The sequence below is a fragment of the Equus caballus genome, chromosome 22 (genome assembly GCF_041296265.1).
Source record: "Equus caballus isolate H_3958 breed thoroughbred chromosome 22, TB-T2T, whole genome shotgun sequence".
Classification (NCBI taxonomy): Eukaryota; Metazoa; Chordata; class Mammalia; order Perissodactyla; family Equidae; genus Equus; species Equus caballus.
In genome coordinates, this window is record NC_091705.1 from 42,441,871 (window position 1) to 42,468,190 (window position 26,320).

The 26,320-nt window shown below is 46.2% G+C and overlaps 1 protein-coding gene across 6 annotated transcripts in view; it reads right to left on the reverse strand.

The window, feature by feature from the left end:
* BCAS1 (brain enriched myelin associated protein 1) overlaps positions 1-9,197 on the reverse strand; it is a 105,728-nt gene extending 96,531 nt beyond the window's left edge. For 4 of the 6 annotated variants that reach the window (XM_014735294.3, XM_070247201.1, XM_005604792.4 and 1 more), the window contains exons 1-2: positions 9,061-9,197; positions 8,534-8,687 (exon numbers count right to left, since the gene is read on the reverse strand). The gene's annotated coding sequence lies outside the window, so the exon portion shown is untranslated. Of the gene's footprint in view, positions 1-8,533; positions 8,708-8,790 lie in introns of those variants that run through there. The other 2 variants (XM_070247200.1, XM_070247202.1) reach the window with 2 other exon arrangements.
* Between the last annotated feature and the right edge of the window lie 17,123 nt (positions 9,198-26,320).

Here is a 26,320-nt window from a genome sequence, read left to right on the forward strand (position 1 = left end):
CATCATCTCCTTCTAGATATGAGGAAGCTGAGTCACGAGGAGGTTAACTTACTTTCCAGTGGGCGCTCAGTTAATGAGAGCAGAGGCAAGAGTCAAACACAGGCTGCCTGTGCTCCTAGCCACTGGAATGTTCCGCACTTTGTTCCCTCCCCTTGGAAAGGAGGGCACTGAGTCTCCCAAACTCACCCAGGACACACATCCATAAAATGGCCAAGTGAGGATCTGACCCCGAGTACATCTGGTTCCAGAAACGGCGCTCTTTCTGCCACAACTAAGACCTACTGCCTCGCTACCTACAAATTTCCTTTTCCACACAGATGATTCCAGTGTAGCCAGTCTCCACAGACCTGGCTGCTGGCAGCTTTCTGAATAAAAGCCAGGACTTTTGATTTCTGGCCAAAAGCAGCCACCACGTCTCCAAGATTCCCTGGGGCCTCTGACCCACGGTCTGAGTTTCGATGCCCTGGTAATAGACTCGATGAGTAAATTACGGAGGCCCCAAAAGGGTCACAGATCTCACCACCTGCTCTCTTGGGGGAATTTGGTAGATAATAAAATCTGGGGACTTTACATGTTTTCTAATCAAGCCGTGTAATAAAGCTGAGCAGTGCTAAAACATACAGGACACTTGTTATTTCGCAACCTTTTCTTTTTATGAAATGCATACTTACAATGGACCATCACTTCCATCTATAAATGGGACATTACGAATATAACGCTGAATCCCCAAGACCAGTATCTGCAAACAGCTGTGGGCCAAATCCAGCTTGGGGCCTGTTTTAACAAAGCCAGGGAGCTAAGAATGGGCTTTACGTTTATAAGTGGTTGGCAAAAAATCAGAAGAATCATAAATTGTGACACACGAAAATGACATGAAATTCAAATTTTGGTGTCCATAAATAAAATTTTATTTTATTGGAGGACAGCCACACCCATTCATTTGTGTATTTTCTTCGTATGGCTGCTTTCATGCTACAAAGGCAGTGTTGAATAACTGCCACAGAGGCTGTATGGCCCACAAAGCCTCAGATATATACTTTGTGGCTCTTTCGAGAAAGTTCACCAACCCTGTCCAAGATGACTGTAGGTAATTTTTACCCATTTTGCAAATAAAGAGATTGAGGCAGCTGAGAGATTAAGTGTTGCCAGTAATAAGACTGACCAGGATTTGACCCCACTGTGTATAAAAACAACAACTCTAACAACCATAGTAACGATAAAATAGTAACAATAATAACAAATTTGGTGAGTGCTTACCATATGCTGAGACTCTGTTCTAAGAGCTTGCAGTGAACTAATTTACTGCTTGCAGCAAAGCACCAAGACGGCAGGATCATCGTGCCAATTTTACAGATGGGAAAACAGGTTCATAGGTGAAATGCCTTGACCAAGGTCACAGGCAAGATTATACACACACTGGACAATGTCTCCATCTAAATCCAGCTTTTTACAAAATTAAAAATGATTTACCAACGGTTTACAAACGGAAAGCTCCTCTTTGCAATTTAAATTCAGTCCAATTCGGGGGCTTCTTTCAATAAAAATGTTTGAGGTTATGGAAATTCTTTGGGCTGAGAGAAGCGTGACATGTGCAGGCAGGAGAGAAACTTTTTCTGATCGTTGCACATTTTAAGGAGCCTTTTGGCAAATTCAGGGCCAGGTGGACTGAAAGAAGGAGATTCCACTCGCGCTCTTTTGGAGCGATGACCTGGATTCAGATTGCATTGCTTTCCACCAGCAGTTATAACGTGCGTGTCGTGAAATTGCTCCTGCCCTTCCTTCCAGTTTTGCGAAGAGCAGGATTTACATGGGACAAAAACAGAAGGTGACTGCCACCTATTGGCCAACATGAGTAGCAGCAGCAATGACTATATTCAGCCTGCGGAGCAACGTCAAAACGTCTGGAGAGGTCAAAGGCAACGCTTTTATGTTTAACAATGAAACCTTCTGTTAAAAGTTGGCAACAGAAGGGCAAGTCTTTTAGTGCCCAAAAGATAGTCCAACTAAGAAAACAATCATGCTAATCACGTCTGCCGCGTACGGAGCGCTCGCCACGTGCCAGCCCAGGGTGAGCATCCAGGTTGAGAGCGGTGCAGAACACAGCACAAGAGCGTGAGCTCGCAAGATACACGCCGGGTTTGCTCCCTGCTGGGCCACATACAGAATGAGTGACCCTGAGCCTCGGGCCTCAGTTTCCTCTTCTGGAAAATGGGAATGATAACAGCACCCACCTTAAGAGAGTGTTGTGAGCATTGGACAAATTAATATATGCAAGCTGCCCTACAGAGTGCCTGGCACACGATGAGTATGTGCGAGTGTCAGCCATGATTAGGATCATCATCATTACCATTGTTGATATTTTCATTCCGTTTCCACCAAAGTTGCCTGATAGTGAGAATCAACTGAGGAAACTGGCAGGACTTCCGATTCCCACAATCCTGTCACTCAAAAGTCCGGACTGTGGCCCTGGATCTGTATTTTTAGCAAATGCACAGGTGATTCTCCTCATCAGGCACATGTGGAAAATACCATGATGGTGACCATCTGTCCAGGCTGTCCCTGGAGTGAGGGGGTTCTGGAAGGAAGACTTTTATGTTAAAACCAGGAAAGTCCTGGGCAAACCAGGATGCGCTGATCACCCTATAAGCTGACTCAAGGACTCTGTGAGGCAAGGACTCTTTATCTCCATTTAACAGATGGCAAAACTGAGGCGCAAGGAGGTTCAGACGATAATTCTGTGGGTGATGTTTTCTCCAGTCTCTGACAAACGAGAGAAACAAATCAGATAAGGAATTTTTCATCCAGTAAAACACCTATTTGAGAGAGCTAGCTTTTATTTTGAGAAAACAAAATTTGAAGGTGATGTCAAAATGCCCTTTCTTTCACGAACTGATGGTGTTAGCTGTTCTGTTTTTATGCCCTTATCTGACATTAAACACAAGGTGCCAGATGGCAGGGGTTTTGTTTTTGAAATTGGACTCGTGTATGAGGTCCTAGCATTTTGAGAAGGTGGGATAAGTCTTTTCCTGGGGGTTGTTCAGACAAGACAGTCCCTTTGCTTCTCCTCTTGCCGGATGTGTCCTGGAAACCAGTTCTCAAACTAGACTGCACGTGAGAATCATCTGTGGAGACTTAAATCCCTAAGCCCAGGCCCCAGCCTGACCGATTCCATCAGACTGTCGGGTATATTTTCAAATCTCTAGGTGCTTTCCATGACAGCGAGGCTGAGAGCTGCTGTTTGCGATATTTCGGGGTTAGTAAGCATTCCCAGGGCCGGGGATCTTTCTGAGATGCTGCCTCCCCTGACTCAGAGACCCAGGTTCAGAATTCTCTGATGGAGGAAGGGCCTTGGCCTTCAGGGCCCACAAATCAAGCTCAGCCGGGCATCTGAAAACGTTCACAACCGTTCAGGGCCCTCCTTTGTGCACCCTCTGTTTTGTCAGCCTGCAAATCAAGAGAAACCTCCTGGGTCTCCAGCTTTCCTTCCCCGAGAATGGGTGCACAGGGCGTGCTTGCTCCTGGACACCTCGCCTTCCACTGGGCCGTCTGGCAGTCAGCAGGAATGCCCCACGCCAGGGGGGCGAAGGGCTGTTGGAGTGGCGAGCAATCACGCTCTCCTCCTTGTCTGGGTGCCCCTACTTTCCCCACAAGCAAAGCAGCTCTGGAGGGAACCAGGCCCCCACCAATTGCATGACTGTGAGGCCCTGGGCCCTCTGAACGCATTTTTCCTGTGGAAAATGACAGTATGCATGATGACGACAGTAATAACGTGTTTGGAGTGTTTTTTGTGTGCTGTGTGCTTCTGATTTGTGCATATTGACTTTGCTTGGTCCGTGAAACAACCCTTTGGGTTAGACACCATTATTTTCTCAATTTACTGATGAGAAACTGAGGCACAGAGAGGTTGTGGCACTTACCCAAGAGTCTTCATCCATCACGGTATTGTGGGGAAGGAAGTGGGGGAGGCACATGCCTGGCACGGAGTGAGCACCCATGAGTGGTAGTGAGAAATACGGGTACAGGTATATAATGTCTGAGGCTTGGTCCCAATTATTCAGGACTATAAATTTATATTTCATATTTTAGATCCTGTCATATTCCTTGATGAATCACATTATTATGTTGAAAATTTCTCTTTAGAAATATGTTCCTCTCTATTTCTGACTCATAATAACTTGAGAGCAGTGTTTCTCAAACTGGGGGCGATTTTGCCCCCCAAGGGACATTTGGAAATGTCTGGAGACATTTTTGATGTTCACGACTCAGGGTCGGGGGATGCTACTGGCATCCAGTGGGTGGAGGCCAGAGATGCTGCTAAACATCCTGCAGTGCACAGGGCGGCCCCACAACAGAGAACGATCTGGCCCCAATGTCACTAGTGTGGAGGTTGAGGGCCCCTGCTCTAGGGGCTGGACTTCATGGTTTTCTCCTCACGCTTACAGCCCAGTAACCCCTAGGGACCTACGTTTCTGAAGAGCTGGTTGGAGGATGAGTCCATGGGGGTGAAACAGCAAGCCCTCCCGCCTGGGTTCCTGTCCTGGCTCAGCACAGCTGTGTGCATAAGCCTCAGCTCCTGGTCTGCAGAGGTGAGGGATGCAGGAAGGGCCATCGCAGATCCAGCCTCATCAGTGAGGATGGAAAGGGTGTGGTCCATGCCACGTTTAGCCCAGTGGCTGGTGTGCAGCAGCTGAGGAATAAAGATTAGCTCTTGCTGTGATTGGTGAATAAAACGTGCTATGCTTTTGTAATAATTATACCTCGTATTTCTACAGAGCCTGCTCTGTGCCAGGCATTGCTCTAACTGCTTTCCTCTGTTAACTCATCACATCCTCATAAGAACCTCCTGAGGAAGGTACTTTTACTGTACCCATTTTACAGATGCGGAAACAGAGCCCAGGGAGCTTCAGATGGTGCTACGGACGGAAGTGGTTCCCCTCCGAATTCACATATTGAAGCCCTCCCCCAAGTGGGATTGTATTTGGGGATACGGCCTCAAAGGAAGCAACTAAGGTTAGAGGAGGCTGTAAGGGTGGGGCCCTGATCCGATAGGATTGGTGCCCTTATAAGAGGAGACACCGAGAGCTCTCTCTTTCTCTCTCTACCACGTGGGGACAGAGTGAGAGGGCAGCGACTGCCAGTCAGCGAGAGAGCTCTCCCCAGAAACACAATTGGCCAGGACCTAGATCTGGAACCTCCCGGCCTCCAGAATCCTGAGGAAATAAAGAGCTGTTGTTGAAGGCACCCAGTCTATGGTCTTTTTGTTATGGCAGCTCAAGCTGATTAATACACATCCTCTGCTAGTGAGTGGGAGGACTCAACCCTTGGTGGCCTCCTGCCATACTTCAAATCTTAACTGTCTCCTTTCTCACCTTCTACTGTCTCCTTGGCCATAGAAGTTATGCTATATTTTACTAAATTTTTATATGTCATGTAATACAACATAGAATAGAAAATATTTATTGTATATCTGCTTTTGCAGTAAGAAATTAAAACCATAACTAGTCAAGGAACGTGGTCTGCTCTAGGGTGAGGAATGCAAATTGAAGAGTCATTGCTAATCTTTGTAGGGATTTAGCACAAGGGCTTGCAGCAGTCAAATGAGAAAATGTTAGTTCTTACTAAACTATTTATTTCTCTTATTAATGTTCTGACCCCGTCAGCTCCGGGTTCCCGTGCCGGAGTGAATCGCCCACTCTGGAAGTTCCCCTCGAACCCTTCCTCCTTCATTCCAATCACTGGTGTTCCTATCGCCTCATTTTAGTTACAGGTTAACAGTAAGCCCTCCGCCTGGGAACAGATCGGCAGCAAACACAGTTCAAGCTGTCCTGGAGAAAGAGCTTTTCTGCGGCTACCTGGCCAGCCGGCAGCTCAACAACTGTCAAATGTAAGGGGGAGGTCCTCGAAGGGTGGAATGGTGACAGAATTAGTCACTGAGTAAACAGAAACACCTTTGATCAATGCAATGGAATGTAGGCAAACTTTGGGCCCTGCTCGCCACCCAGTTGAGGGCAATGCCAACATGGCCAGGCTGGCACACCCGGCAGAACCAGCCAGCTGCCCCCCAGCTGTGAAGGCAAGGTCAATAGGGATAAAGAGAACAGACCTGTTCTGCCAGGTCCTGCAGTCCTGCGTCTCCCGGAGTTCCCCAGCCCAGGGCTAGGAATACGGCAGATACCACAAGGGCTGCCCTGTGCAGTGGTGCAGGCTGCCTCCCGCACAAGGGGGCACATGAGGACCGAAAGCCAGCCTTCGCTGTGCTCTCCAAGCCCTGCACCCTGTGTGGACTGTGTGGGTCCAGGGAAAGCGGCACCTTCATCAAAATTGTGCTGGGTGTTATAAGAACGCTTGGTAATTGATACCTTGCTGTTGGAATACTCAGCTATGTTTGTATAAATGGTTGATGTTCCTAGAAGATTGAGAGCTCGCTGTCTTATTCTTAGTGTTGCACTGAACATCCTTAAGCTAATAATGATAGCAGGTAACATAACTCAAGACTTACTGTGAGCCAGGTAGGGCCAGGATGAGGGTAAGGCAAGAGAAGCGCCCAGATGCCACATGCAAGGAGGCATCCCTCTCAGGGTTGGGCAGGTGCAGACTAGGCCCCTGTGAGGGAGCGACTCCCTGCATTTTGCCCCCAGGCGCCTCGCTTGCTCCTCCCTTGTCCTGGCCCTGGGGCAGGCGCTTGACTTCCATTGCTTCCGTCTTTTTCCTTACAGCAGCCCTTTACACAGATAAAGAAACTGCAGCTTGGTGATGCAATCCCCACCCCCAGAATGTAACTCCCCGAGGGCAGGGGCCTTCTGTCCTGCTCGCACACAGTGAATTCTCAATTCACATCTGCTCATTAAACGGATAAAGAAGAGTGACCGGCCCCAGGTCAGAAGGCTGAGAAGAGGCGGAGCTGGGTTTGAACCCAGGTCCAGGTGACAGGGGTCCTCAAATCCTTCCCGGCTTCCCGGCCCAGCTCTGGGCAGCAGGAGAAGCTGCCGACACTGAGACAATCAACAAACGTTTAACACTGAGCCTGCGTGGAGTCGGGTGGTCGACCTTCCCTAGTTCTTTTCCATCCCTTTCCCTGTGCACTTCTTGTCACGGAAACCAGCTGGGATCTGCTCTTACGGACCCATCGCTCTCCTGAAGCACACGCCCTTTTCCTAAAAAGACAGCACTTCCCGAGTTCAGAACTCTTCAGAAAAAGAATCCTCTGTGATTTTGAACGTTGGCTTGTTCCCCTGCTCTCCCTTAAACTGAAAACTGCTTTGGGTGCCCTCCCTCTGGGCTTTTGTTTGGGGAGAAAGCACAATATATACACCCCAGGACTCGAACACGCAATCACAGCAGAGCCCGGCCCAGACGCCCAGACAAGGGTGCCGTGACTCCCGCGGGGCACAATTCAGGGAGGCGCCAGAAAACAGCCAGCAAGATGAATAATATATTTTAACACATTTTAAAAAACCAGAATTAATGCTGTTACTAATCCTATCTTTGCTTAACTTGTTATTTTGTTCATCATGGATATATTGGCATTGCCTTTAAAATTTTTAAATATTGCCTCAAAATATAATCTATCTTGATGACTGAGCTTTTGATGTCTCTTAAATTCTGTGCCCAAGTTGCGTACCTCATTCCTGTCATGAATCCAAGTCCCGGCCTGGATTGAATCCAGGACCACAACTTCCTACCTCCGCCCCCAGCCTCATCCTCCTGCTTGTAAAACGGCATTGATGACAAGGACAAAAATAACAGCTATTTATTAAGCGCACAGGTGTTCACGCACGTTAGTTCTCTCAGGCCTCACGGACATCGCTTTGGTCTCGGTGCTATTATGATGCCCATTTTACAGATGAGGAACCTGAAGCCCAGAGGGGTGAAGTCACCTGCCCCCGGGCACCCAGCCTGCCCCTGGTGGGGCCGAGACTGGCTCCAGGGCACCCACCGTCTAATCATTGTGACAATTCAAGGCAGGAACTGGAGTTTCAGAGGGCAATGCAAATTTCTGCAGCCAGGATTTGAATCCAGTACCCACCTCCAAGGATCGTTTTGAATGTTAAATAAGACAATAAAGAGCCAGATTCTCAAAAGGCACTTGAGGCGTCCTTCTCCCTGTCTCCTCCCCTTCCTCAGACCGTGCTCCCAGGTGCAGACACAAAATCGGCTTTCCTGTGGGGCATTCTTGTCCTGACAGTGGTCCCCAAATCGCAGAGCATACTCCTCCATCCGCTACCTTTTCCCCAAGTTTTACACTTGAAACGACCCCTCAACGGTTCGACGCAAATAGGAACTGTTTCTGTTGCTTTGTCCCTGACACTGCACACACTGTCATTAATCCTTGTACGGCCCTTTTAAATAAGGCTAGCTCTGGGTCCACTTCACAGATGGTGGAACTGAGGCTCACACATGCCCGGGCCATGCAGTGAATCCTAGCAGAGCTGGAGTCAGACTCAACCCTCTCTGACCCCTACTTGCTGTATTTCACTGCCTGCCACAAACAGCAAACCCTCACACCGTGCCTTAAGGATCGGGAAGCAGTTACCTGTTGAGCCCCTGGTGGGAGTGTCTTCAGTCCCCTGGTGTCACCTGCGGCTGCTCCTGCTGGAAGTGCCGTGTCTCCAGCTGTGCTGCCAGTCCCAGGCTGTCCACCGAGCTCAATCTCCCTGCCCTTTGCTTCCTCGTCTGGGGCCTGCTGACTGAATACACAGAGCAGGGCAAACAGAGCGTGGGTGGGGCCCTCCTCTCCCCTGACCGGCGGCAGAAACAGGTTCTCTTCCTGGATTCAGGGACTGTCCTCACCTCTCCAAGAAAAGCCCAGCACCCGATTCCTCTCGCGCTATCGCCTCCCTGGCACTCCAAACATCCCGCCGAGTGCCCCGCACCCACCGCGGCCGCCCCGGTGGACCTGGGCGCATAATTCCCTTCCCCAGTAACCATGGGTGATGGTCAGAGCAGGGAAAACACGTTCTGTAGGATTCTGCAGCTCTGTCTGCCTTTCACCTTCATTCCTGCCAGAACACCAGCTCCACCGCCATCTAACCACCTATTTGGAAAGGAATAGCATCTCACCCACTGCACGACCCCCAGTCACATAAACATCACTCCCAAGGGGCTCTGGCCACAGGATAGCAGGCAATCCAAGGGCCGCTTATTGCGCTGGAGACTGAGCATGACATTGGAAAGGGCATTCTTCTTCTATCCAGACTAGAAATTTGAGACAGGCGGCTTAGTTTATTTAATTTCAGCAAGGATATTTATTAAAGTGTCTCACAAGGACATATAAGAGCACGAATCAAAAATAGCAAAGGAAGATAGAAAAACAAGAGTGGGTACATCAATGGGACCAGGATCATCAATAAATGTGAATGTTGATCTACAGACTTGCTACGAAGGCTTCACACATGTGGCTTTGAGCTTCCTGATAGCCAATGCAAAAAGGGAAGCATGCTAAGTTATAGTAGTCAGTGTTCTTGAGAAAACGTTCAGGGAAATGCAAAGTCGTAATTATTGTGGCTTTATTCATTAATATGTTTATCCAAGTTCCCATCATGACTACTTATTGAGACCAGGCTATATACAGGCCTGAGTTAGTGAGGTGAGGAAAAGAGACTCTGTCCCCACCCTCCCTGGGGCTCATTGTAATTGAACACGGAGTCCCACAAATAAACACAGCATCACAGAGTGTGAGCCTCATTATGAAAGAACAGCCAAGGCAGCTAAGAGAGAGAAACAGCAAGAGCCAGAGAAGGCCCCTTTCAGGAAGCAACATTTAAGGGACAAAAATACTATTTAAATAAATACTGAATTCACAATCAGACGCATCATAATTAGGGCTGTAAACTCAGTTCCTGCTTAGTGCTGTACATTTAAATCAGAAATGTAATAAAACCCAGTTATTAAGCAGCTGTCATGCACGCACACCATGCCAACACAAGCTTAGAGGCAGCCTGGCCTGTAGGTTCAGGAGCTTGGGCCCTGGCCCTGGGTTCAGATTTCCACGCTTACAGACCAGCTGCGTGACTGGGAGCCGGCCGCTCTGCCTCCCCAAGTCTCTGCTCCCTCCCTGGCTCTGAGCACCCTTGTGTTTATTTCATGCCAACTTTTGTCTCCCTGACTCCCAGCACCCTGCAGTATGAGATGGCCATGTCCCTGCCACAGAGGAGGTTGACAAGCACTTTCTGTTTGGCCTGGCTCCCTCTTAATTATTTGTGACAATAACTGCCATGTGGATGGCATTTAGCTCTTTGCAAAGCATTTTGCATCCGTCCTTCCCAGTTATGGCCACACCGTAATTAGGATTTTTGCACGCATTTTACAGAGGCAGAATAGGAGGTTTAGGGAGAAGAGCGACTTGGGCCATCAAGGAGCATCATTCAGGCAGGGCATTTAGCTGCTATTCAGGCATATTGTAGCCTGCCATCCAGTGTTAACTGAGTCAGCAGCATCCGTGGAGGCAGGGCCGGCTACGTGATTGGCAGGACCCAGTGCAAAGGGAAAATGCGAAGCCCTGGTTCTAAAAGCAGGGACAGGTACTGGGAAAGACACTACAACATAAAGCTTTGTCTTTCTTCCATGGTCTCTCTCTCTCTACTTGCCATGTATTTTATTTGCTATTCAAAGCCATTCTAAGTAAGCAAAATTAAAATTTTAAATTATTAGCATCAATTTTTACCATTTATCCTCGTATTGTGCAACACCAGTTTTCAATGCGATTGACTCGTGCAGAAGCGCCCCTCACACAACTCTGTGTATTTCCTTCTTACTAAAATACAGTAAACGCTGTACAAAATGAACACCGGTTTTTATTTCCCTTCTAGATACTTGCACGTCTACCAGCACTCTCTACCTTCAGTTTATTGATGTATCAGGAGCGGGTGGAAGGGAAAGAACCATGGCTGCCCCAGGTTTCCCTTTCTCTGGCATCACTGTCAGCACATTGGCTATCCCAGGGAGGCAACAGGAGTGAGAGAGAACGTGATGAGCTTTTTGTATTGTTCATGTTTCTAGGATGCGTTGCCTTCTTTCTGCACTTGAGGCGATTGCCCATTTGAAGGGACAGCGTGGCCTCCCAGGGCCGTCAGGGCCCCTACAAACTCAGTTGTAGGTGGAATACATTACCTTGTACTCACTTTGTACTCACGTGAACATCCACCCATCGTGGGTCCCCTGGAAGTCTCTGCCCGTGGGGCGTCATGAATGCTATCTGTGAACGGGGCAGCAACGAGCAGTGGACACGTGTATTGCACGTGTCTCCTCTGCTCATGCACGTGCCTCATTGTCCCATCAGATTTTTCTTTAAAGATTTCTTTTTTAGAGCAGTCTTAAGTTCACAGCAAAACTGAGAAGAAGGCGTGGAAACTCTCCAAATACTGCTCCCACACACGCACGGCCTCCCCCACTGTCATCATCCCCCACCAGATGGTACCCTTCTTACATCAATGGACCTAGTGGACACATCACAATCCTTCAACGTCCCTAGTTGACATTAGGGCTCACTCTTGGGGTCATCCATTCTATGGGTTTGGACTACTGTGCACTGACTTACATCTGCCATTAGAGGATCACACAGAATAGTTTCACTGCCCTAAAGATCCTCTGTTCTCTGCCTGTTCGTCCCTCCCTCCCCCTAACAGCTAGCAATCACTGATCTTGCGACCGTCCCCACAGCTTAGCCTTTCGAAGGATGTCATAGAGTTGAGATCTTACAGCATGTAGGCTTTTCAGATTGGCTTCTTTCACTTAGCAATATGCATTTAAGGTTCCTCCAGGTCTTTTCATGGCTTGATAGCTCATTTCTTTTTAGCACTGAATAATATTCCATTGTCTGGATGTACCAGTTTATTTATCCATTCATCTACTGGAGGATATCTCGGATGCTTCCAAGTTTCGGCAATTATGAATACAGCTGCTATAAACATCCATTGTAGGTGTTTGTGGGATAAAAGTTTCAACTCCTTTGGGTAAATACCAAGAAGCGTGAACGCTGCATTGTATGGTAAGAGTATGTTTAGTTTTGTAAGAAGCTGCCAAACTGCCTTCCAAAGCAGCTGGACCCTTTTGCATCCCCGCCAGCACTGGACGAGAGCTGCTGTTGCTCCCACATCCTCGCCAGCATTTGGTGCTGTCAGCGTTCTGGATTTGGCTCTTCTAACAGGTTGTCCCAGCAGATTGTACTTTCACAACACGAGTTCAAAGGTCAAATTATTACAGATTTCAAGATGGTGAACAGAGAGCATGAAACGAAGCTCAGGGCCCGGGCTGGAGGCAGCACTGAGTTCTCCGGAGTGCGAACTTCTTGGTGGAAGGACTTACTTCCCAGAGTCCACACGGCAGGCGCTCACTAAGAGGAGAGTTTCTCTCGGCCGTACATGTTTTGGGTGGTGTTCATCGTCACATCTCCTGACTTGGTTCACCGCTTACTCTCCCTTCACGATCTCCACCCCTCTTCAAATATTGACGAACTCACCAAGTTGTCAGCTCCTGTTATCAGACTGCTTCCCTGGAACCTGAACTGGAGCTGGTCGCTGTGCCAAAAAGAATCATTGGAAATAGGAAATCTGAAATCTCTCTAGCAGCCTTTTCCAGGCCTCCCCCAGCCACCCTGCATGCCCTCCTTCTACCTCCATGCAGGTGACTCACTTGGAGCCAATGTCAGCTGTGTTTTGGATCACTGAGCCCAGGGCGGGGCAGGACCCAGACATTAGAGTGTGGTCATGCACGCCCACCTTGCTTTGGCTGAGACAGTAAATCTAATGTGCACCTTTGTCTTTTTGTGCCCATCCATCGCTTGGCGTCTTTCAGATCTCTTTCTTGTACACTCTCCGATGTACTCCTTATGACAATCCCATACACAAGAAGCGTCTGTTTGGGTTGGGAGGAAACAGAGGCTCAGAGAAGACAAATGTCCTGCCCCAAATCAAACCATCAGCTGATGCTGGAGTCAGTCTCTCCAAGCTAAACCCAGGGCCCAGCCTTGGGTAGGAACCCAGGCTCTGGAATCAAGCAATCTCAAAAAGATTCCTGGCTTCAGCAGCTGATTAGCTGTGTGACCTTGGGTTAAGTGTCTTGCCCTTTCTGTACTTTAGTTGTATCATCTGTAAAATGGGGATATCGGCAGCACCCAAGTCATAGAGTTGCTGTGGGAATTAAATGAGATAATTCACAGAAAATACTTAGCACAGTGCCTGGCACATAGTATGCTTAGTAAAATGTCACAGCCACTAAGTGGTTGGGTTGGGGTTTACACCCACACGATCTGACTTCAGGACCTGTACTCTCATCAGCTGAGTTTTCAGCATGCATACGTAAAAAGATGATATGTGCGTACAAGCACGAATAAACAAAAACCCAAATACATACAATTAAAGGGAAAGAAAGCACAGTAACAAACCCACGTGTGATCTAGAAACCACACGCAGACTATGCTGTGTTGACCACTTGACTGAGCTTATCTGTTTGACATCTCTGCCTCTTTGAGTCACATGTGTAACTCAAGCAATATTTTAGGAACTACACTGAGGCCTTTTCCTGCCCCAGGGAGACAGTCTAACCCTCTGACTCTCACTGGAATGTGAGAACACCTTGCAAAGAGCAGGCCGGGGAGGCCCGGCCTCAGTTCGGAGCATGGTTCTTATCCGCCCCAGGCCCTGCCCCGGAGCTGGAATGGGGTTTACACTGCCGTCACCTGCGGAGGCCACGTCTGCCATTTCCCCCTGATCCAGAGCCGTGCTGTCTATCATTTAATGCTGTTTGTTGACCTCTAGGAGGGGCTGACGATTAGCAGAGTGGTTCAGAGCAGGGCCTAGCATCAGACCCTAGTAAGGATTCTGGCTCATTCTTCTAGGCTGTGCGAAATCAGCCATACTGCGTGTCCTCACTTAAAATAGAGCAGTAATGTCTACTCGGAGGATTGTCTTGAGGATCCAATGAGGTGAAGAAAGAAACCAGGCCCAGTTGCCGGCCCCTGGCAAGGGTTCACTCAGAGCTGCCTGCCGTTACCGTCTACCACTGAGCCCAGGGGGATGAGTAAGACCTTGACACAGCCACATATTCAGAGAGTAATCTTATCTCCCCTGCTTCCATGCATCTTCTTTTATTACAAAAACAGTACCTTATTTACATTTGTAACCTAGGTGCTCAGCTGAATGCCAGCCGGAAGCTGGTGCTCGCCCCCTTGTTAAATGGCTCGTGGCGTGCTGAATACACAGAGTACAGGATCTGCTTGGGCTGGATCCCGGTTTGGCCTCAGACTTGCTATGTGAATGTCAGCAGGTTCCTTAGACACCCCCGGGACTAAGTTTCCTCACTGTCAAATGGGGGTGGAATGCCTCCTGTATATAAAATATTCACCCACTGCCTGGTACACGCGGGGGATGCGTCCCAGCAGGCGGCAGCTCCTGTTTATTATTATTATCAATATCAGTGAGGAACGAAGCAAGTAACATGGAAAGAGAGAAGCCACCTGTGTTGGTTGAGGGAGAGCGGGGTTTCTCCACCTTTGCACTACTGACATTTGGGACTGGATCATTCTTTGTTGTGAAGCAGCCTGTGCATGGTAGAATGTTTAGCAGCACCTCTGGCCTCCACTCACTAGATGCCAGTAGCACTTCCCCAGTTATGACAACCCAGAATGTCCCTGGACCTTGCCAAATGACCCCTAGGGGCTAAAATCATCCCAGATGAGAACTGCTGGGGTAGAAACATGGGTGAGAGTCTGGTGACAGCTTTGTAGGGCATGCACTGCCTCTTCAAACCTGAAAATTGAGAAGGACTGGAGGCTGGGAGGATGGAGGATGGAAATTCCAGAGGATCAAGAGGCAGGGAAGAACACAGAGGGCTCTGAGATTTTCAGGTCTCCCAGTGGCTGCACCTTAGAACATTATGACCATAGTGATTATTATCGCTATTTGCACCAGAGAATAAGGCTATGAATGTGGCCAGGACCAGATTGTGACCTTGCTTGTCGCATTAGCAGCCTGTAATTTATCCCGAAGGGCCACCAAAGGTGTTTATACTGGGGGGATTTGGGGTTGTGGTGCCAGATACAACAATGAAATTCTGACATGTGCTACAACACAGATGAACCCCAAAGACGTTATGTTAAGTGAAATAAATCAGGCACAAGGACACATATTCGACCATTCCCCTTATCCCCAGGGTAGTCAAATCCATAGAGACAGAAAGTGGAATGGTGGTTACCAGGGGCTGGGGGCGAGGGCGGGGCAGAGGGAATGTGGAGTTATTGTTCAATGGGGACAGAGTTAAGTTTGGAAAGATGGAGAAGTTCTGGAGATGATGGTGGTGATGTCTGCACAGCAACATGAAGGTACTTGATATCATTGAACTGTGCACTTGAAAATGTAAAGTTTATGTTCTGCATATTTTATCACAATAAGAAAATACAGGATGCTTGTTAAATATGAATTTCAATTAAAATAATGAACTTTTTTTAGTGTAAGTATATTCCAAATATTGCGTAGGCGTAGCAAAAGTATATCCTGTGCACTATTTCAGACACTTATACTAAAGCATTATTTGTTTATCTGAAGTTCAAATTTAACTGAGTGTCCTGACTTTTATTTGCTGAATCTGGCAACTGTAATTTGGGGTCATTCCTGGGGATGGACTGGAGGGGAAGGGAATAGTGACAGGCAAACCAGTGAGGACACATGTAGGTGCAAGGAGCAGGAAATCTGACTGAGAGTGGCTTCGATGTACGGAGGTTTCTTGTTTAATTAACAGGCAATCCACAAGAAGGTGCTTACTTCACTGGCACAGCTGCCCAACAACGTCTTTAAGACAGACTCTTCAGACTCTTAGAAGAGAACTTTGATAAATGTTATTTTTGTTAGGTGTGGCTCACTCCTATGTGATCCAACACTCTTGGGAGATAGAATTCCTGCGACTTTTGGTTCTGGGTTTGGAAAGAGAGGGACCGCGTTAGCTCCCAGATGACAGCGCTGATGGTAAAGGAGACCTCGACCTCATAGATCTGTGCCTAGACTTGGGGACACAGCAAATTCTCAGCGAGTGGACAGGGTAAGGGAGCTCCCCGAATCTAACCCATCTGATTTTGCAAGACCAGCCTCCGGCACCAGCTACAGGCTGGTCTCCTCACCTCCATGCTTACTCGGAAGCTACCAGGAGATGAAAGCCATAAGAGTGACAGCACAGCCAGGGGGAGGCATCAAGAAAGTGGACAAATCTACACGGACCAGCGCGAAAATCAAACACCAGGTTAGACCTCCACAATTTTAGTCAGCTTCCCTACAAAACTCTGTTCTTGGGGGTGACGAAAGGAGAGGAATCTATTTTCTGCCACTTTTCTAGCTTATCCCAGACTTCATTATGGTGAACATAGGGTAAAATGAAACCATAAATATTGCAATGTTGTCAATGGACTCCGCCACAGGGAGACTTCAGTCAGAAAGCTGTTTTAAATTAGAAGCCTCTGTAGATACTTCTGCAGGCAGAGTTGGAAATATGGTATTATGAGGTGCTAATAATTTTCCCTCATCATGTGAATTCTCACGGGGTTTTCCTTCTCACAGTGAATGAAATAAGAGGCAGAAAATACAGACTCGAGCAGGCAAGGGTTTGTTTTGTTTTCTTTTTCTGCTTTCAGGAAGGCGGATGGGGTTTCCTGGGCAGCGGTGTCAGAAGACAGCTCCAGTCCTGCTCTGTATTCGAGCAAATGTGAGCTACAAGACAGAAGGCAACTAGGGAATCCTTGATGTGGGAGCTTCCAGAACAGAGAAAAGGTTACTCAGAGAGACACAGGCAGTCGCTGTGTTCACTGTGGCTCTGGGGGTGTAAGAGGCATTTGGAGCCCCCGTAGCCGGGTACCCTCCCATCTCCAGTCTTATATACTGGGTGTGGATATTTCTATGTCAAATATTTCACTCTGTTGATATTAGACTTCAGATTCAAGGTGGCTTTTTCAAGGCATAGTGTCTGCAGTTTCCTTTCTCCTTCCTGGTCAATTAGCTTATTACCATTTCAATGAGGAAGGTGTGTGAATCTTCAAGAAAAGTCCTCCAATTTCCCAGAATACATCCAATCAGAGCCCAGAGTGAATTGCACATGAGGTTGATCATCATATTGGCAGATGACATGGGGATATGATTCTCAGAGCAAGAGGGGCAGACAGCAGAGTGCCAGCTGTCTGCCTGCAGGACTCCGTGGTGTACAGACTTCATCCTTTCTTCCTGTTGCCGTAAATTTAGGATTGACGGGTGTGATTGTCATCTGCAATGTGTGGATGAACAGAGCCTGCATCAGATGAAGGAAGGGTTCAGAGGGTTCCCTTACAGAGTCTCCAGAATCAAACAGAGGGACATGGTTTCTATTCCCAGCTCTGGCATTGACTAGCCACGTGGCTGCAGTGGATGCTCGGTGCCCGGCAGAGACCCCCCTCCAGGACTGACTCATTTCCCAGCTTCTGGAAGGGTTGACTGTGGATGGCTTTCTCTCTGCAACTTGCCCTTTCCTCAGATCATGCTCCTCCCCTTGGCAGTCAGCATCCAATGACTTGTTGATATAGAGATGCAAGGACCTGGTCACCTTGCTTCAGTGGGGACAGCTCTGACGGGTGGACTCAGCTCCAGAGCTCCCAGTCAGATTGAGGTCCTGGTGGGACTATACCGCAGCACCCACCTACTCCTTCCGCCCCATCCTGCTTCCTTCCCACCCTTACAGGGGCCCTTTACAAGATCACACCCCAAAAACTCGCCACAGGCAAATCTCCATCTGGAGGCTGCTTCCCATGGACCCAATCTATGACAATGGAAAGTCCATCTTTTAAATTGAAATGCACATGAGAAAAAGTGAAATCAACAATTTGAAAGATGATCCAAAGAAATGCAAACAAAAAATGTGGGGCTATCATTCCAGCTGTCCTAGGTCACTGCCCCAGAGCTACACACTTTCTTGTGTGTAGTTTAAGATAGTGATTCTCAAAGTGTGGCCCAGGAATCCATGGATGTCCCTGACCCTTTCAGGGAGTCCATGAGGTCATACGGTCTTCATAGTAATATTAAGATGCTTTTTGTCTTTTTCTCTCTCATCCTCTCACGGGTATAGAGAGAGGAAAAAGTTCATTATGTGGTTTCAGAATTCATACTACAACTAACTTTAAGAAACTATCAGTTGTCAAGCTTGGGTGTAGGGTCACAGCACACTACCACAGTTGTTTGAAAAGGCTGGTAACATACTTCTTCTTTTTTCAATTACATAACTGTGTAGGGCTGGGCCTTCCCCATCCACTTGAACCAAAACAACGTATGGAAACATTGAATGCTGAAGCGGATAGGAGAATCCAGCTGTCTTCCATCAATGGCAGAAATTAAAGAGATTTGCAAAAGTTTAAAATCATGCCATATTTTTGTCTTTCTTTCTATTTTGGAACAAACCAAATAGTTCTGTTGGAAATTATTGGAAAAGCAATTTTTCATAAAAACGTTATTTTTGTTAACATGGAACTGGTTTATTATTATTTTTTAAAAATAAATTTATAAATAAATATTTTAAAAATAAAGAAGAGCATTTTGGAGTCTTCAATAATTTTTAACAATGTAAAGGGTTCTAGAGAACAAAATTTGAAAAGTACTCCCTTTATTTTTATATTACAGAAGGAATAAATGCATTATAAAACATTCAGGAAGCAAACATATAAAAGAAATAATAAGCTATAATCCTATTTCTGAGAAATACTCTCAGTATTTCTCTCATTCCGTATCAATATCACACATATATTACTGATCCTGAAATACTGTTTTGAAGCCAAGATGTCTTTTTTTTTTTTTACCATTTTATACAATGCCAAATATGCCATTTAAAATAGGACTGGGAGTTCCTTTGAATGGTTGTGCCCCAGATGAATTAACAACCTGGCCATGTTGTACATTTAAGTGTTTGATATATTCTGTTATTATGAACACCACAGACATGAACATCCTTGCTGCAATATTATTGCAATCATTTCCTAGATTTTTCTTTTAGAAACATTTCCCAGATGTTAAAGTGTTGGATCAAAGGGTAGGGGAATCACGTTTTAAAGGCATTTGATACATATGGCTAAATTCCTCTCAACTCAATGGCCTTCCATGAGGCCAGGGGCTGGGTGTCCATCACTCAAGATTATCTTCTGTATTTCCACAGATGGATGCACTGATGAATGAACGAATCAAGTGTGAGAGGGACAGTTTCTTTGTACTCAGCATAAAATTTGAGCATTAGCAGTTATAAGATTATTTTGTATTTGCTTAGTAAAAAAACATGATCGCTCATCAGTGTTTCATCTTGTAATTTTTTTCCCTTGGTGACATGAAGTTGAAAACGTTGTCACATGTTTATTGGAGATTTGTCTTTATTCTTTGTCAACTGCCAAAACAATTGACGCGTCACAGCCGGTCCTTTTCGTCTTGCAGCTTGCAGGCTCCTTACCGATCAGTCCTCATGACTCAACCAAGGCACAGGTCACGATAAGCGGAGTGAGGGGCAACATTGCAGTGATTAATCTGCCAGGATGTGGTCAGATGAACAGGATTTCTTAAAAGCAGGAGTTAATTGCCAACATTGAATAATGAGGGAACCTCATATAAAAATTCACAGTTCTAACTTCTCATTAAAAAACAAAAGGGTCTGGAAGCTGCCCGGTGCTGTAGCGGTTAAGTTCACACGCTCTGTCTGCTTCAGCTGGGGTTCGCTGATTCATCTCCTGGACCTACAGCCGGCCTGTCAAGCCATGCTGTGGCCGCCATCCCACATATAAAATAGAGGAAGATGGGCATGGATGTGAGCTCCGGGCCAGTCTTCCTCAGCAAAAAGAGGAGGATTGGCGGCAGATGTTAGCTCAGGGCTAATCTTCCTCAAAATAAATAAATAAATAAATAAATAAGTAAATAAATGAAAGAGCTTGGCAGTATTCTCTCATGACGGCTGACTGGGCCTGGATAGTGGTGAGCCTTTTAAAGGGATGTGTTTCTCATTCATGTTCCAGTTCACCTTGGTCCCCAGCACTCCCTCCCGCTCCGGCCCTGACTCCCAGCATCATTTGCCACTCATCCTCACCCTTCTGCTGCCATTTTTCTTAGGGTAAACTTCAAAGAACCATAAACTGTTTCTTATACCCAAGTTTCTATCACAAGTACGAAAAAGAAGACTAGGAGACCCCATGTCCCCATGAAAATGTGACAGCATCTTTGTGAAGGTGAAATTACATATATTTCACATGTGACATATTTAATATAATTTAATGTGCTGCATATTTAATACAATGTGTTTAATGTAATATATCATGTATTATATATCATATGTATATAAATATTGTTGGATATACTTCGTGTGCAAAAGTGTGTTTGTGTTTAAAACAGCAAGTATGATTTTTTCATCCAATATATAACTACTATTTAAAAAAACAAACCCAACATTTGTCGTTTCCTGTCTTGTTGATTACAGCCATTCTGACCAGAGTGAGGCGATACCTCATTGTAGTTTTGATTTGCACTTCCCTGATAGCTAATGATGTTGAGCATCTTTTCATCTGCCTGTTGGCCATCCGTATATCTTCTTTGGAGAAATCTCTGTTCAGATCTTTTGCCCATTTTCTAATTGGATTGTTGGTTTTTTTGTTGTTGAGCTGTATGAGTTCTTTGTATATTTTGGATATTAACCCCTTATCTGATGTATGGTTTGCAAATATCTTCTCCCAATTGTTAGGTTGTCTTTTCGTTTTGTTGATGGTTTCCTTTGCTGTGCAGAAGCTTTTCAGTTTGACGTAGTCCCATTTGTTCATTTTTTCTTTTGTTTCCCTTGCCCGGTCAGACATGGGACTTGAAAATATGCTGCTCAGACCAATGTCATAGAGCGTACTGCCTATGTTTTCTTCCAGGAAACAACAAATGTTGGAGAGGGTGTGGAGAGAAGGGAACCCTTGTTCACTGCTGGTGGCAGTGCAAACTGGTGCAGCCACTATGGAAAGCAGTATGGAGTATCCTCAGAAAATTAAGGATAGATCTACCATATGATCCAGCTATTCCACTGCTGGGTATTTATCCAAAGAACTTGAAAACACAAAGGCATAAAGATACTTGCACCCCTATGTTCATTGCGGCATTATACACAATAGCCAAGACTTGGAAGCAACCTAGGTGCCCATCAAGGGAGGAATGGATAAAGAAGCTGTGATATTTATACACCATGGACTACTACTCAGCCATAAGAAATGACGAAATCCGGCCATTTGTGACAACATGGATGGACCTTGAGGGTATTATGCTGAGTGAAATAAGTCAGAGGGAGAAAGTCAAATACCATGTGATCTCACTCATAAGCAGAAGATAAAAACGACAAAAAAAAAAAAACAACATAGCATGGAGATTGGACGGTGGTTACCATTGGGGAAGGGGGAGGGGGGAGCAAAAGGGGTGATTAGGCTCACACGTGAGGGTGAACATGATGTAATGTATACAGAATTTGAAATATGATATAAAAAAATAAAAATTAAAAAAAATAAAAAAACAAACCCATAAACTCTGAAAAAATGCCTAGGTATCAAGCTCTTTTAGGATGGAGAGTTTACCCCAACGTGTGAATGGTGTGTTCTGGGTCTTTCTGACCGCTGTAGACACAGGAGTTTGTGAGTCTTGACAAGGCTGCCAAGTGGTGTCCGTCCATCTTCCTGGCGCACTGGGGTAGAAGTCTTAAGCTGGGCTCTGTAAGTATGGTTCCCCCCCTCGGGAGAAGGAGATGTCCCACTCAGCCCATGTAGTCTTCAGACGTCTGGGTTATCTCAGCCTCTCTAGGGACTGGAGCTGAGAAAATGAGAAGCCATCCGTGAAGAACAAAACGGTGCGCTGCTCTGCTGGGTTAAAACAGAAACTTGGGAAACAGGGTGGCAAGTTTTTCATAGGTGGATTTAAGCATTATCTGTATGGCCATATTTATATTTTCTCTCTCCCAGTGCAGGATTTTCCCAACTTTAGTTATGGGTTTTGCCCTTCCCCCCACTCCTATGCCACCTAAACTATTACAGATTTTCTTTAAATTGGCTCAAATTTTATTTAATGTATTTAAAAAGGAAATTGGATATGACTACGGTTAAAGGAGAACCAGTATTATTGTCACAATTAAAAAGTAACATTAAAAGATAAACCTGTAACAAACGTCAAGAGAGGTCTTACAGCCTAGCTAGATTCTGTTGCCACGCCTAAGTCCTGCTCACTCTGCTAAAAGATGTTAAAGAAATTCTGGTGTCAAACTCAGCCTTTCTCCTCCACACAGTTAGAAGCGTTAACTCATAATTGAAAGAAAGTTGCACATGGAAGAAGATTTTCACTTGCTCAGTTGGTGATTTAATGTTATTTAAAGCTGACTTTATTTACAATGTAAAATTTTCTTCTCTATCACCACTGGTAAGTATTCTGTAATTTGTGAGTGTACTATTACTCATTTATTAATGGAATTGAAAATATTTGGATTACGACTGGGGTCACTCCACCTACCAGCCACTATGCCAACCTGCTACTGATTGAGCAATTCCTACGCTGTGCTATTTTTTTAATCCTGACACAGCTCTTTGAACTAGTCTTTCACACTATTTTACATAATCACTCCTAATTCCCATTTTACAGATGAAGAAAGCAAGGCTTAGAGAAGTTAAGAAATTTAGCCAAGTTCTTAGAACTAGAAGTAATGAAGGTGGAAGTTTAAACCCAGACCTGACATTACGTGTAAAGGCTTGAGATTATTTACCCTTCAGACCAACTACCGACTTCGCTACAGTTTTGCTCCGTCAGTCTCCAATCTCCCACAACTTGAGAAACAAATGATGTTCCAGTAGCTTCCCAAGCCAGACAGCTAGGATGGAAAACACCCTAGAAGGGTTCTTTTTCCTTAGAAACAAGGGCAGGTGTGGTTTCAGACTTAGGATCAATCACGAATGTGATCCATACGGAATTATATTTTTATCCAGATGACATCTGGTTGAAATTAGCAACTAGACCATCTCGAAGGAAAACAAGAGTCCCAAAATAAGACAACTTACATCCTGAGAAAGAGGAAGTGTGGCTTGGGCCTTCTCCAGGAATGGATTTATAGAATATTATGGACCAATTAGAGTTGGAGAAGACCTGATTCTTCGAGTTCCAGAAGATGGAAGCTCCTGTCACTCCTTCACCAGGTGCTTCCTAGAGGCATCTATCCATCCTTCCATTCATCCATCTATTCAAACAACCATCCATTCACCCATCTACCCATCCATCCATCCATCCAAATATCCAACCACCATTCACTCAACCATCCACCCATCTAGCCAGTCATCACCCATCCCCCAACCCTTCTTTCCTTCCAACATTTAGTAACACTTATGATGTGCCAGGCCCTGTACTAGGTGCTAAGATTGCAAAAAGATACAGAGCTAAAAAGGCTGTAATTCTTGGCTGGGCCACAGACTAACAGAGAGGAGGACATGTGTATAAACTGAAAAACGGCATCCAAACAGCAGTGAGCAAAGGGGATATGAGGCTCAGGAGGAGATGCCCTGTCGCAGCCTAGGGTGGGGGGAAAGCCTTCCTGAAGGAAGCATCTTATAGTTGAGATTTGAATGAAAGAATGGCATTGGTTAGGTAAAGCCAAGGTCTGGCAGGGTGGAGAAAGTTGTTTCTAGCAAAGAGAGCCGCATGTGCAAAGGCCCAGCACACACAATACTTGTAGCATATGTGCTGGCATGTGAGGCCCCAAATTTTAGGTGCTGAAGACAGTGCCTCACTCTCAGTTGAGCTTCCTGGATATTCGGATTCTTGCTTGGACTCTCTGCCTGAGGACATGGATTTCCATTGGTGTTTGCATTCTGATGTTGGCCGAATCTCGGTCAATATTGTCTCAGTTCCTTTGGCACCAGGATTAAATGCCACAGTATTACTCAGAGCAATTAACCTTTAGTGTGCAGCCCAGGATGTCCACCATCTCCCGGTGGAGCAGGAGACTGGGTTTTTCTCCAGCTCATTTCTCCGGGCCCAGGGCTGCCTTTTGGTAGACATTTAATGTAGAGACAAATGGTGTGGAGGTTCTCTTGGGTGTTTGAGGTTAAACCAGCACACAGCTTGCTTTTTGCATCTTCTCAGCATCCCCACTGAGGCCATGATCCACCCCCAGCTGTTTTATGGTGAGGCTGAGGGTTGCAAACCACTATCTGTTTCCTTCATCTTTCTGCAAAGGATACAACTTTATAGCATGGCAGTGCGCATCAATAAGTCTGTGGGCAACTCAAACCTGTCACACCCCAAATACTATAGTGCCTGACACTAGTTTCATCTGTAAAATTAAGAAAAGTTGAGTTTCAAATTGAAAGGCTGTGTGATCTTGGGCAAGTTACCTAACTTCTCTGGGCTTCTGTTTTCTCCACCTGTAAAACTGAGATGATAATAATACCTACCTCATGAAGTTTTTATGAGGATTAAACAAGTTAATATTTGAAGTGTTCAGAACAGTCTCTGGCATAAAGTAAGCATAGAAATGTTTGTTAAATACAATAAAAAAATAGGTACACAGTATAGGGTAGTGGTTAAGAACACAGGTGCAGGAGCCAGGCAGATTTGCATTCTGATGTGAGCTCTGCCACCTCCTAGCTGAGTAGCCTTGGGCAAGTTACTTACCCTCTCTGGTACTCAGTTTATTCACTGATAAAATGGGGGTAATAATAGTTCCTACCTTTTAGGATTGTGTGTGGTTGAAATGAGATGGTGTGTGCAGTGTTCTTGGCGTAGTGCTGGCACAAGGTAAAGGGCGGTTATTTGTTCAGTGTTACTATTATTCATCATCTTAAGCCCTGAGTTGGCCAAAATAAAGAATTACAAAGTCAGATGTGCAAAAGCAAAGTGAACTCTGTGCCCTTGCGAGTCCAATCTCTTGCCCTTCTCCGGCATGTCTTCCGGGCTCCGCTATGTGACAGAGATCTCTTCAGGGGCCAGAGGAGACGCTGATTAATCTTGACAACAGTCCTGGGACACAAACAATATTAGCCTTCTTTTCTTTTCTTCTTCTTCTTCTCCCCAAAGCCCCCTGGTACGTAGCTGTAGATTCTAGTTGCGAGTGCCTCTGGTCATGCTTTTTTTTTTAAGCCTTCTTTTATAAATGTGGATTCTGAGTCTCAGTGACCTGCCCAAGGGGACATAAGCCCTAGGTGGCAAAGACAGCATTTGAGCCCATGTCCGCGCCCCGCCCTACCTTGGCATGCCCCGAGCAGCCCTGGAATCAGAGAGACCCGGGTTGGAATCCTGTCACTGCCCTTTACTGGCTGTGTGATTGAGTGCAAGTCATTTCACTCCCTGTGGCTCACATTCCTCGTCTAAAACACCAGGAATGACAGGATCTAACCGTGGGGCTCCGGGGAAGATCCAGCGGGAGGGGGAGGAAGCGTGCAGCAGCCTGCCTGGCGCACAGTGAGCGCCTAGTGGATGTTTGCAATGATTCATTTACTGCATTTTTCACTACTTTTATGATTCAGCACAGTCTCAACATTGCTCTAAGTTCTCAAAAGGGAAGAGATAAGAGGACCTTTGAAAACCAGGGCCTACAGCTCCCTCGCCCTATCATGCCATCCGTGATGACACACTCACTGCTGCCAATTTCCTGGGAATCGTATATTTTCTCATCTGGGTTATGGGATGTAAACGTTCGTAAAAGGACCCTGCCTTGTTTGAAAGCCCAGAACAGCTGTTCAGAGAGCGTGTGCTCTAAGGAGCTTCTCAAACAAGCCCACACCCTTGCCACCAAGTTTGTTTTCTGAAGAGCGGCTTGGGATTCTTGGCAATGTCTACTACTAAAAGGAAAGCATGTCAGTAACTGGATCTTCCCCCATCGGGTTGCTCCTCCTGTGACTGTGGAATCAGAAGCTGGTGGCTAGAATCCAAGAGAACCATCCACTGGCGTATCAAGAAGAAACAGATGGCGCACTCCAATGAGGACAACTCAAAGAAGGTTTGCCTCTTCGTTACCAACTCGTGGGCAGGGCTTAGCGGAAGGACAAGGACAGCATGGAAACCCAAGGAGTGGCAGCAACGCACCCAGAAAGGAAGAGAGCGGGATAAAATTGGCTGCTTTAGTGACCTTCTGTTGAAGGACACAGCCAGCCTGAGGTCACCTAACCCCCATCCTTTCCTCTAATTTCCTGCCTGGTATCCCCATTGGACAAACCCAACCGGAAGCCCAAGAAACCAGCACTACGTCAATGGCGTGTTGATACAGATTCAGGCTGGCCTTGGGAGGCAGAGCTCAGGTGGAGAGTGATGGAAAGTGGACCAGAGGGGCAACAGAAGAAATGCCCCAGGAG